Source organism: Hordeum vulgare, chromosome 2H (genome assembly GCF_904849725.1).
Source record: "Hordeum vulgare subsp. vulgare chromosome 2H, MorexV3_pseudomolecules_assembly, whole genome shotgun sequence".
NCBI classification, from domain to species: domain Eukaryota; kingdom Viridiplantae; phylum Streptophyta; class Magnoliopsida; order Poales; family Poaceae; genus Hordeum; species Hordeum vulgare.
Genome location: NC_058519.1, coordinates 414,438,126 through 414,450,403, shown reverse-complemented (window position 1 = coordinate 414,450,403; position 12,278 = coordinate 414,438,126). Strand labels below are relative to the sequence as shown.

Here is a 12,278-nt window from a genome sequence, read left to right as displayed (position 1 = left end):
ATATTGCATACATCCTGAGCCGAGAGTTGCCAGAAGACGAAGACGATGCCCGACAGATTGTCCGCAGGTCGAAATCCTTCACAATTATGGGTGATCAACTCTATAGAGAGAGCGTTAGTGACGTAGCTCAATGATGCATCTCCCCTGAGGAGAGCCGACTAATTTTGGAGGAAATCCACTCGGGGACCTGTGGTCATCGTGCGTCCTCTCGGACCATCGTTGCCAAAGCATACCGAGCCGGATTCTTCTGGCCACGCACAAATGAAATGGCCAAAGATATGTTGATCATTGTGAAGGCTGTCATTTCTACACCAACTTGTCTCATGAGCATGCATATGCTTTGAAGACTATCCATCTCATCTGGTCGTTTGCTGTCTTGGGCTTAGATATGGTCGGACCTGTCTGAACGGGTCAGAGTGGGTTCTCCCATTTGCTTGTTGTAGTCGACAAGTTTACCAAATGGATTGAAGATAAACCAATCAAGAAGCTCGATTCCCGCGCTGCCATCAAATTCAGGAAGGAAATTACATTCCGGTATGGAGTCCCGCACAACATCATCACGGACATTGGTTCAAACTTCGAATCAGATGAACTCAGGCGTTTCTGTTCTGACCAAGGGACCCGAGTGGATTATGCGTCTGTCGCCCTTCCCCAAACCAACGGCCAAGCTGAACAAGCAAATGGACTTGTCCTCCAAGGATTGAAGCCTCGACTCATGCGAGACCTTGAATATGCCGCAGGCGCTTGGGTAACTGAATTACCTTCTGTTCTCTAGGGCCCGAGGACAACCCCGAACCGTTCGACTGGGCGAATACCATTCTTCCTGGTGTATGGAGTTGAAGCCATCCTACCGAGTGATTTACTCCATAACTCTCCCCGAGTAGATCTCTACTCAGAAGCTAAAGTCGAGCAAGCATGATAGGACGAAGTGGATCTTTTGGAGGAGGAGCGCGAGATGGTGTTGATTCGGTCGACAATTTACCAACAGGATCTACGACGCTTTCACTCGAGGCATGCCACGAGTCGGGCGTTCCACGGAGGCGATCTGGTGCTCCGAGTAGATCAACAGCGACCTCATAAGCTAGCTCCTACTTGGGAAGGGCCTTTCATCGTCACCAAGGTGCTGAGCAATGGAGCCTATAGACTCTACAATGTCTAGAAGAGGGTCCATGAGCCACGCGCATGGAATGCAGATTTACACAAACGTTTTTATGCTTGACCACTAATTGATCTCATGTAACAGATGGAGTTTTCCCAGAATAATATGCTTGTCAAATTTGTGATTTCTACAAGCTCTATTGACTCCAGTCGAAAAATCCTCTGCGAGTGACGAGTAATCCTCTCACTCGGGGGCTTAGCCGCTAACCCGTTTAGACTAAGTACAAACTTACTCCGAGTGACGAGCCACCCTCTCACTCGGGGACTTAGCTGCGAACCAGTTTTCGCCTAAGTGACAAACCTTCTCCGAGTGGTGAGAAATCCTCACACTCGGGGGGGCTTAGCCGCTAACCCGTTTAGTCTAAGTACAATCTTACTCCCAGTGACGAGCTACCCTCTCGCTAGGGAGCTTAGGTGCGAACCAATTTTCGCCTAAGTGTCAAACCTTCTCCGAGTGGTGAGCAATCCTCTCACTCGGGGGCTTAGCCGCTAATCCGCTTAGCCTAAGTACAAACTTAATCCGAGTGACGAGCTACCCTCTCACTCGGGGGCTTAGCTACTAACCAGTTTTCACCTAAGTGTCAAACCTTCTCCCAGTTGCGAGCAATCCTCAAACTCGGGGGCTTAGCTGCTAACCCATTTAGGCTAAGTACAAAGTTACTCCGAGTGACGACCTACCCTCTCACTCAGGGGCTTAGCTGCGAACCGGTTTTCACCTAAGTGTCAAACCTTCTCCGAGTGGCGAGCAATCCTCTCACTCAGGGGCTTAGTCGCTAACCTGCTTAGCCTAAGTACAAACTTACTCCGAGTGACGAGCTATCCTCTCACTCGGGGGTTTAGCCGCGAACCAGTTTTCGCCTAAGTGTCAAACCTTCTCCTAGTGGTGAGAAATCCTCTCACTCGGGGGATTAGCCGCTAATATACTTACCCTAAGTACAAACCTTTTCCGAGTGACGAGCTACCCTCTCACTCGGGGGCTTAGCTGCGAACCAGTTTTCGCCTAAGTGTCAAACCATCTCCGAGTGGCGAATAATCCTCTCACTCGGGGTCTTAGCCGCTAATCCGCTTAGCCTAAGTACAAACCTTCTCTGAGTAACGAGGTACCCTCTCACTCGGAGGCTTGGCTGCGAACCAGCTTTCGCCAAAGTGTCCAACGTTCTCCGAGTGCAGAGCAACCTCTCACTCGGAAACTTAGAAGCGGGTCAATCTCCGCCTAAGTTAACCCCAGCCCAACTACGAATGAGACTTCGCTTAGGTGTATGCAAAGAGTATTCCAAAAACAATCGAATCCAACCAATACGGATAAACTTAAAATTATTCGGTGCATAACAAGATTATCTGCGTGAGCAAAGGTACTCGGATTAAACACCCGAACGAAGTTTTAATGGTTACAAAATCACTCGGCATACCGAGGCGAATAAAAGTTTTTTGAGGCGATCAATGTTCTTCTTCATGGCTGTCCTAGACTTGCTGGCTCAACAAAGGTGTCTAGGTCGATCCCGTCAGCGATGTGGGTAGTTGTGTGAATGAAGGTCTACACGAAGTCTTCAAAGCGGAGCTTCTTCGTGTTTGTCACTTGGAGTGTCTTCAACTTATCTTCTTGAGCTTCCTTGCATTGGACTCTGACCAGCGAGAGAGCCACATCAGCTCCGCAACGAGCAGCCGATTTCTTCCATGCCTGCACTCGGAGAGGAATTTGATCCAATCAGGTCATCATCGCCTCCAGATTAGTGTGGAGATCGTCTTCAGGCCATAGCTCTTTGTCAATTTTACCCACAACGGTCCTTAGTCGAGCGACATAGCTTTGCACCTTTAGGAGACGGGAATCCACACGAACATATTCAGAGCCGCAGTATCCGTAGGTGGCACATTTATGGGGTCGATACATGGCTCAACTTCCTCAGTTTCCTTCTCCAAGTCTTGACAGAAATTTGTGGGAAAGAAAGGTTGCAAAGTGAGCCTTTGTCACACCCTATTTTCACCTCACTTTCACTGTAGTTCAAAAATCTGAGTTTATTAAAACTTTTCAAAACCCAATGACGTGAGTGACATGGTTGTCATTGTATGCTTGTATGCTTGTATCTTGGTTGAGTAGTATCAAAAACCATATTTTTCATAATATAAATATTCTCAAAATTCCTTTCTTATTTCTAACTATTTCAAAACCCTGCTTTGGGTTGCACTGCAAGTGCTTGATAGCAAGGGAGTGCTTTCACCAAAGATGGTGATTTGGTTATAAAACTATTTTTACTATCCAAAACCATAAAATAATTATTTTATCAATTATTTTCCTATTTTATATGCATGTCCATTTCTGAGGCTAGAAATGATATTCCTATATAGAAAATTAATTTTGTGCCTTAGGAAAATCTGATAAAATTTGGAGATACTCAGAGTACATATATTTTCCATACATAAGATTTTCAACCCCTATTTACATTCAAAATATTTAAGTAAAACCTTGAAAACCTATTCTGTCTGTTTTGATCTTTTGGAATATTTCCAATAAAATACTAGAAAATTACAACAACCTCCCCAAGCTATATTTAGTGGCCACACCAAGTTTCACCTCATTCCAAGGTGGTTTGGTTCACTAAGTAATTCCAAAACCCTCTCTGTCCAGAACCATGTTGAAACATCTCTACATTGCCAAGTTTATCCAAATAGGTTGGAACTTTGCAGGAGTGTTCAACACCCCAAATGAGGAGTCTCTGCCAAAAATGGGATTTGCATGAGGTAATCTACCCACATTCCCTTTGGAAGGTACAAATCTGCCATTTGGGGGGGGGGTGATTTCAAGTCTGCATTGCCAAACTTGTCCAATAAGGCTTAAATTTGGTCAAGTATCTTATTTTTGCACCCAAGTTCATCCTGTTAACTCTCATCACCAGTGGTGAGGTGTTGCTATCCGAAACACATGTCGAACACCTACAGACATATAAGCAAAACAGCTCCTACCCCACTCCACACCTAAGCTCTTCCCTCCAAAATCTTTGACCAAGTAGCCAACACCCTCCCCAACTACAGGAGAGTGGCCCCTCTTTGAATCCAAGCAGAAGACCCCAAACACCCCATTCTAAGTTCTGGTCTAACACTGAAATCTCTTCTTTCCTCTCCTCCCATGGCCACTAGTGAGCCCCTCGGCTCCCAAACGGCTAAGCATCAAAGGCAAGATTGCACCTTGTTTCGTTGGTACTTTCAGAGTTGTTGGCAAGAGAGGCGACCTTGCGTATCAGCTTGAGCTCCCTTCCAACTTTGCAAATGTGCATGACGTGTTCCATGTACGCACAGTTCATCTTCAAGATATCGACCTTCAACCCGACCTATCCTATCATCAGGATCCAGTGGCGTTTCTCGAGACGACTGAGCGCAAGACCCGCAACAAGTCAATCAAGTTTCTCAAGGTGCAGTGGTCACACCATTCCGATAAAGAGGCCACTTGGGAATGCGAGGATCACCTCCGTTCTGAATTCCTAGAGTTCTTTCAGTCCTAGATCTTGGCACGAGATCTTTTTGTAGTGTGGGAGAGTTTGTAATGCCCCAGAGTGTAACTTGCCATATTTGGAACCTTCATGTGTGGGTCCATGACGTCATTGCCTTGTGAGATATATGCCATGTGTTATTTCATGTGATCATACCTTTTCTCCCCTTTGCATTCATGCATCCATATCATTCTTGCCTTCTTTGTGTTTGTGTTGTTGTGGATCCATGGATGTGGGATGTGATGTTGATGTGCTATGTGATGATGAAGTGGTTTTTGAAAGTTGGGTTTCAACTATGATAGTTTTCAACTAGGTTACAAAACAACTACAAGGAATATGCTAATACACGACGCTATTTTTTCGTCGCTACATCGTCATGGTTTTTAATTTACGACGATCTCACGACGAAAAACCAAGCGTCGAAAATGGAGCGTCAGAAATGAACAACAGCGACGTTTTGATCAAAATCGTCATAACTTTTACGACAATTCCTGGATTGTCGTAACCTTTACGACGATCCTAAATCATCGTTGGCAATCAAACCCAGTCCTACGTGGCAGTCCTACGTGGCAAAATTCCGATGAAATCAAAACGTCATGGTTGAAATCAGCCCAACCCATTTCAATTGATCACATGGGCTGATTTTATTATTTTAGGCTTTTTATTGGGCTTCTTTTTGGGCCTTAGCCTATTTATAGCCACTTTTAATTTTATTTTTTTTGAATTCTGGTTTATGGCCTTTTACTTTCTATTGATTTTTTTGGCCATTTTATTTTTGTACTGGTCCAATATGTCATGCTGATCTCAAAGTTTTGGCAAATTTTGGGCCTCAAGATTTTTACATTATGATATGTAGCCTTATGAAGGCACAAATATATCTGAGCCAATACAGGTGAGAGCACAAACTTAGAATCAACCTAAATTTAATACTAATATATTGTCTTTGACCATTTTCAATCCAAGAATGAATTTCAAATATAACTAAGAACACATAAAATTGATCAAATATACGACAAAATAAATCTATTACAATCTTTACAACACAGATGTGCTACAATATGCTACTCTAAACCGAGTAAGACTTCACAGCTTCACAGATGTGCTACAATATGCCGCGGAAGCGGTCGATGTACGGGTTCACGGTCCGCCCGATCTTCGCCCACGCGCTCTGGTGGTAGCTGGATGTCACAGGCGCGCGGTACATCATCTTCAGCACATGAATAATAACAGACGAGCAAGCCAGGAAAAACGACCAGTAAGTGAAGATGCATTGGAAAAGCAACTATCCGCATAACAAAGTTGCAGCTGCTAAAGGAAGTGCCGCTAGCTGAAGATTGATGGTTGTTAGGTGTACACTCAGCAATGGCTTGAAACATGCCGCAAAACACATAAAATTGTGCCTCATGTTATTCCCCAGCTATGTAGTGAATGCATGGAAGCAGTAAGAACATATATAAAGATCGGATGTGCAGAAGATAACTTACGTTCCAGTACATGAATGTCTGCATGAAGTTGCGCCGCCACTTGCAAGATAACAAGGTGTTGTAAGTCATAAGATGCATTAACTAAGATGAAATAAAGTCTCCACGATTCCAAGGGAAATCAGATCAACATACGAGAACAGCGATATGATCAGAAGAAACCCCAAGGCAAGTTCGGCATTTGAGCTAAGAAGGCTGAGCGTGGTGTTGTTTGTCTCCACCCAAAGGCAAGGCTCTTCCAAGTATCCCCTAAACAACATAATAGAAATTCATAGATAATTCGACAGATAACTACAGGGCGGTGGAGACTGGTTGCGCCGCAAACTACACAAATGAAATTCAGAGATAGTTCGACAGATAACTACCTATAGAAAGACGAGCGGGAAAAGTTACGCCTTAGGAATCTGGCAACGTGATAAAGCGCCCGGCAGAACACGGGTAGGGCAGCAACTGTGAAATAAAAAAAGAAGATCAGAACTTCTAAAACATATATATGGAAGTTTCAGAAAACAGATATCAGAATCATGAACTTGCAAGAGAAAAGCTATATATTACTCTTTAAGTGCAGCTGAGATGTGACAAGCAACAGAGAGAACATTAAATGGATAAAATCCTTGGCTCCAAGTACTGACTGCAACCAACTCTGAATTGCATGCATGTTCAATTCTCTTGGTTTCTTCATGCACAATAGGAAAAAAGGTGAATTAGATCAACTGGGTCATCAGGGCGAGAAACACAACAAAAATAGGATGGACCATTCAAGGTTCAGGTAGGAAGGTATTTTACCCCATAAGTACTGTATAAAGAGTATCCTGAGGAGAGGATTGTTCCCAGCAATGAAAGCTTGCAAGCTCTGTCTGCAAGATGTTTTGGCAAGATCGGAAGCATTCCCAGACCAACAACAACCAGTACCTGATCAGATGGAAAAGTTTGAGTATGTCATGTTCAACTACAGTGGACCAACAAGCAAGAGATAAAGGTAAGAACAAGGGTAACATGCACAAGTGATGTAAGGAAACCATTGTGATAGCATTTATATATAAGAGATGATTTTCCAATGCAGAATGAAGGTGTTGATAAGGAGAAGACTAAAAAGGGAGATGCCATGTCAGGTTGTCTGCAAGGATCGCTGTAATTGTAGGAGCAAACTAGGTTGTCCACAAGGACCGTCGTAATTGTAGGAGCAAACTAGGCTGTCCACAAGGACCGCCATAATTGTAGGAGCAAACTAGGCTGTCCACAATGACCGCCGTAATTGTAGGAGCAATCAGAACCAATGAATTTGCTCCTTTCAACAAATATTACACAATTACGCATTCATACAGTGAAGAGAAAGGTGTCTTCTTCCTTACCCAGGCATTTACAGAGAAATGTATAGTCCGTGCATCGAAACATAAAGGATTTGCAGCCCCGGCTTATGGTGCTGCTGGTGACGGGGCAGCTGATCTGGAACAAGAACCTACACACATGATATTGATATGTATGAACTCAGGTGTCAAACACAGTCCATGAAATCGTTGGATCTTATATGGCTAGTAAAAGTGCAGTATGTTTTACCTGAATTGCGAGCCCTGACATTCTCACTGGATGCTGAAGGTGAAGACCTTATGTGTGGCCTGCTCGGCTGAGTGGAACCAGTGGTTGACATAGGCTCGACCACCAAATCGCGATCCTATCAAGTCAAGAAAGCAAACCAAACAGATTTAGATATTATGATGCTTTGCAGGATTGTAAAGATGGTTGCTAGTATTTCCGTGACGGGAACATGAGAGTTCTAACTGTATATTGTGCCTGAAATTTCCCCATCATTTTGGAAGGTGGGGATCCAGAATTTTTCACAGATACTGTATGAACGCATATTCAGAATATTTGGTAGTACTAGATTTTTAATGTTACTGATAAACTTGGTGAAATCTGTAATCTGTCAGTATGAATTCAACTCAGTATGAATTCCTATTCATGAACCTTAAAACAATGAGATAAGAGTACCTGACTTCCCTTTGAATGTTAGAGTATTTGTGGTGGTGGCGTGAGGCTGGGTGCTAGTCCAGACAGTTTCAGGATTCAGCCTCAGCAAAATGCAATGTTTTAAAAGATACATTACATAGTGAAGCATTCTCTCACAGCAATAAGATTCATTAATCTCTTCTTTTTATATGATCGATCCATGTTAGTAGATACGTCCAAAATTTTATTCTAATAATATTTAGACCATACCAGAAGCCCATTTGTTTGGTTGTAACCTGAGTGTGTTTTAGCACGAATAGGATGATGTATAGAAGACTCACAGGTATTAGATCAAAGGTGACCACCTCAGGTTGTGATTTATGGCTAACAATAAACTAAAAATAAAAGCATACGAATATGAATGTAAACAGCAATAACCTCTGATAGAAAGTTGGACAACACTTACCCATGCGTAACAGAGAAACCTCTATCAGGCCATTGTCCACTCATTACTGCAAACATCTATCAGGCCATTGTGTGACTCATTACTGTAAACGGTCGATTGATGTACTGAATTAGCTCATCAAAAGAAACATGACAACAATGGAAATATTGTATCAATTCACAAGTTCACATATGAACACCAGGTGAAACAGAAATGAGTGAGTGATGGGATCAAATTCACTTGGCTGAATAGATGTACTAGAGATGGAGGACAATTTCTTACCCAGTACACCCCAAATACGGCCCTCCTTCATGCAGCAAAAGCCCCTGATCCTTTCTTCCAAGAAGTAAGGCAACAACTGACAGTAGCGACACACAGAAGGACGTGCGAAAGGCAAAGAAAGAGAGCGAAGCAGCCTAGCAAGATTTGAGGACAACGAGGTAGCCGTTGCCGATCCCGGCCCCCACGCGACCGACGATGTGGAGAAAGCCGTTGGAGGCCTCGAAGACGTCGCGACCGACATTGGTGCCCGACCGCACGACGAGCGTGAAACCCAACTTCTCGGCCACGAGCACCATGGGTTTGCCCTCGACGGCCACCGCATCGGAAGTGGGCGGGGACAAATAGGTATGGCTCTGTTGAACAGAGCAGGGTAATGAGTGCAACTGATAATGATTGGATAAAGAAGTTTCAACTACCTAAAAGGTTTGTACACCAAACTTGACACGGGCACAACTCACCCTGAAGCTGACAAGGTTACCGCAATATGGTTTTTGATGAAGCTCAAACATTTCACGTCAATGATGTTAGTATTATGTCAGAGCAAGATTTTATATATACCTAAAGTTGTTTCCAGTTTATCTTCAAGATCACAGTTGGCGACTTGATTTCACACAAGGAGCATGGGAAATTCTTTTCAAGAACTACCAATTATTTATTCCTATTAATCAGGTTGTGGTTGTAGTTGTACTATGGAATCAAGATACGTAGTTCAAGCAAGCCATTAGAGACTCTGCTCATACTAACTGATCGAGTTGGTGATGTAGTAGACGACGATGGCGGCGGCGCCGCCGCGGTAGTACATGGGCGCCAGGCTGTGGTACCTCTCCTGACCGGACGTGTCCCAGATTTCGAACTTGGCCGTCTCGTCGTTGACCGCCAGGGTCTGTGAGAAGAAGGCGGCTCAGATGGTGGATTCCTGCGGCCGGCCAAACGCACCAGCAAAACAAAATCAGCACACACAAACAGACAGGTCATGGCCAGTTTGCAGCACAGCCTGGGGCATGTGAAGGAAGGGAAGGGAAGGGCAAGGGAGGTGGCCTGGAACTCGACGAACTGGCCCTTGACGAAGCGGAGCACCAGGCTGGACTTGCCCACGCCCCCTAGAAGTACGTGGCCATCGATCCAACACCACATGAGCATATATCAGAAAACACAACACAGGTCCTTGATCGGATCGAGGGCACAGAGCGGCAGGAGCGAATTGCAACAGGGCTACTACCACCCAAACGCGTGGACTGGAGATAAAATAAAATAAGAATAGAAAATCCAGCCTGTTGCCGGAGGAAACGACGGGAACGGGGCGGAGGCCGGAGGGAAAGGGGGCGGGGGGTGCTCACGAGGTTGGCGTTGCGGATCTTGCTGCCGCCGGTGCCGGCGCCAGTGTTGGTCGCCACGGGGTGGATAGGGCAGGGGTTGGGGGACCTCCGGCCGACGGGATCAGATTAATCGATTGGGGGAGGGGATGGAGGGGGCGGAGAATCTGGGGAGAAAGGAACTCTGGTAGCGACGGACGAACGGATGATGAGGAGGACAGATCGATCGAGAGGAGAAAGTTTGGGACTTCTCTTCTTGGCGACTCGCGTGTGTGACACACAGAGAGGGAGAGAGATGATGCGTTGTGTTCTTGCATGCCACGTTGCGAGGAGATGGGGACGAGGGAGGACTAGATCAGGAGGGAGGCGGGTATGGGGAAGAGGTGGCGGCGATGAGGAGATGGGGACGAGGGAGGACTGGATCAAGAGGGGGGCGAGGATGGGAGGAGGAGGTGGTGGCGGCAAGGGGATGGGGACGAGGGAGGAATGGTGTGATGGGGGGAGGGGTCGATGGGATCTGAGCTAGGGTTTGGGCTGCGGGTGGGGTTTTTTTTCATTTTTTTCGTGTAGATACATGGATGGATGGATGTGAGATGGTGAGATAAATGGATGGATGGATGGGTGCCATGTCATCGATCCGTGGGAAGAGTTCTGATTGGTTCAAAAAATCATTGATTTAAAATAGTTTTCAAGTAGTAAAAATAGAGGAATTTTGTGAAACATCTATCAAAAATATTTTGCAAAAGGGCATCACACAAATTTTTACAAGAGTTGATCATATTTTATGGATGTGGACCACATTTTTCTTCATATATGATCCAACGTATTCATGAGATTTTTTCAATTTTTGTTGAAATAATAGAATAGTAGGTCGCTTCACAAACTAGGATGAGATCGGATAGAATGGACCCACGAGTGACATGTCAACATAGTTAGAACATGTTACGACATTTTTGTAATCATCGTAAAAGTTATGACGGTCTCATCTTATGCGGTTACGACGTTTTTGACTCACATCGTTGTAATTTGTATGTAGATTTGATCACCTCAAATGGTTTACGACGATCTCGGATGAAATCGTCATAGATTTATGATGAATTCATCAACGACATCTTAAAAAACGTCATGTATGAGCATATTTCTTGTAGTCCCCCTTCTTTATTTTCTCAATGCTCAAGATTTACTTGCTCTAACCCTGGTTCAAAAATGTTTATATTTTAGAGTGTTTTCTGGTGGATGTGGTGCTAGGTATAATTTTTTTTGAATCTATGTTTGAGAGGGGTAGATATTCACAAAACAGGTTATTTAATTCTGTTTTGTAAATATTTCTTTGCTCCAAAATTTCCCTTTTCATTTTATTTAAAAAGGTCATAATTTCCTTATAACCAGGGGCATTTTTATTTTTATTTTGGAGCCATAGATTACCTGGGAGTTTATTTATTTGCTGGTATTTGTTTTAAGTAGAAAACTAGTGGGTTTTCCCTTTCTTACCTGGCGCTTCCGACTGGGCCTCCTCCTCCTCGCTGGCCGAGTAGCCTCCTCGCGCGGCAGCCCACTCCTCGTCCCTTTCCTGTGACGCCGTCTTCCTCCCGCCGCACATTTCCGTCAGACATTCAGAGAGAGCGAGATAGGGAGGCCGACGCCGTGGCTCACGGATGTCGAGGCGGCCTCCCTCGCCCCCTATTTATTCCTTGGCGTCCGAGCCGTGTTCTAGGGTTCCTCCAAGCGCCGCCACCTCCTTTCCCACCTTCCTCCTCCCTCTCCCTCATCGACAGAAGGTAGGCGAGCTCCTCCTCCGCCATGGCCGATCCTTGATGAGCTTGTCGCCGTCGTTGCCGTACTCCTTCGTCCCCTCCAAATGATCCAAGAGCATGCGGGACCTCAGGGGAGTCCGTTCCCGTAGCTGGTCGACGATGAACGCCTCTGCTTCCACTACTTCGACGGCGACCCCTTCCGCTCTGACGACTTCCTCCGTAGCAGCTTCTTCCTCGACGTCCCCTTCTTCCTCTCTGACAGGCGCGACCTCCTCAACCAGTGGGTGAGCAAAAGCACTCCTCCCCGTTGCCGTGTCGGTAGATCGCGCGTAGAGCCGTAGCAACGCCGCCGTATTTTTCTCTGTCGCTGGCGCCTCCGCGTGCTCGTGGAGCAGTAGCTGTAGGGCACCCGTCAT

The 12,278-nt window shown here is 45.3% G+C and overlaps 1 pseudogene; it reads right to left on the bottom strand.

The window, feature by feature from the left end:
* Positions 1-5,742: 5,742 nt before the first annotated feature.
* Positions 5,743-11,708, bottom strand: LOC123427763 (annotated as a pseudogene).
* Between the last annotated feature and the right edge of the window lie 570 nt (positions 11,709-12,278).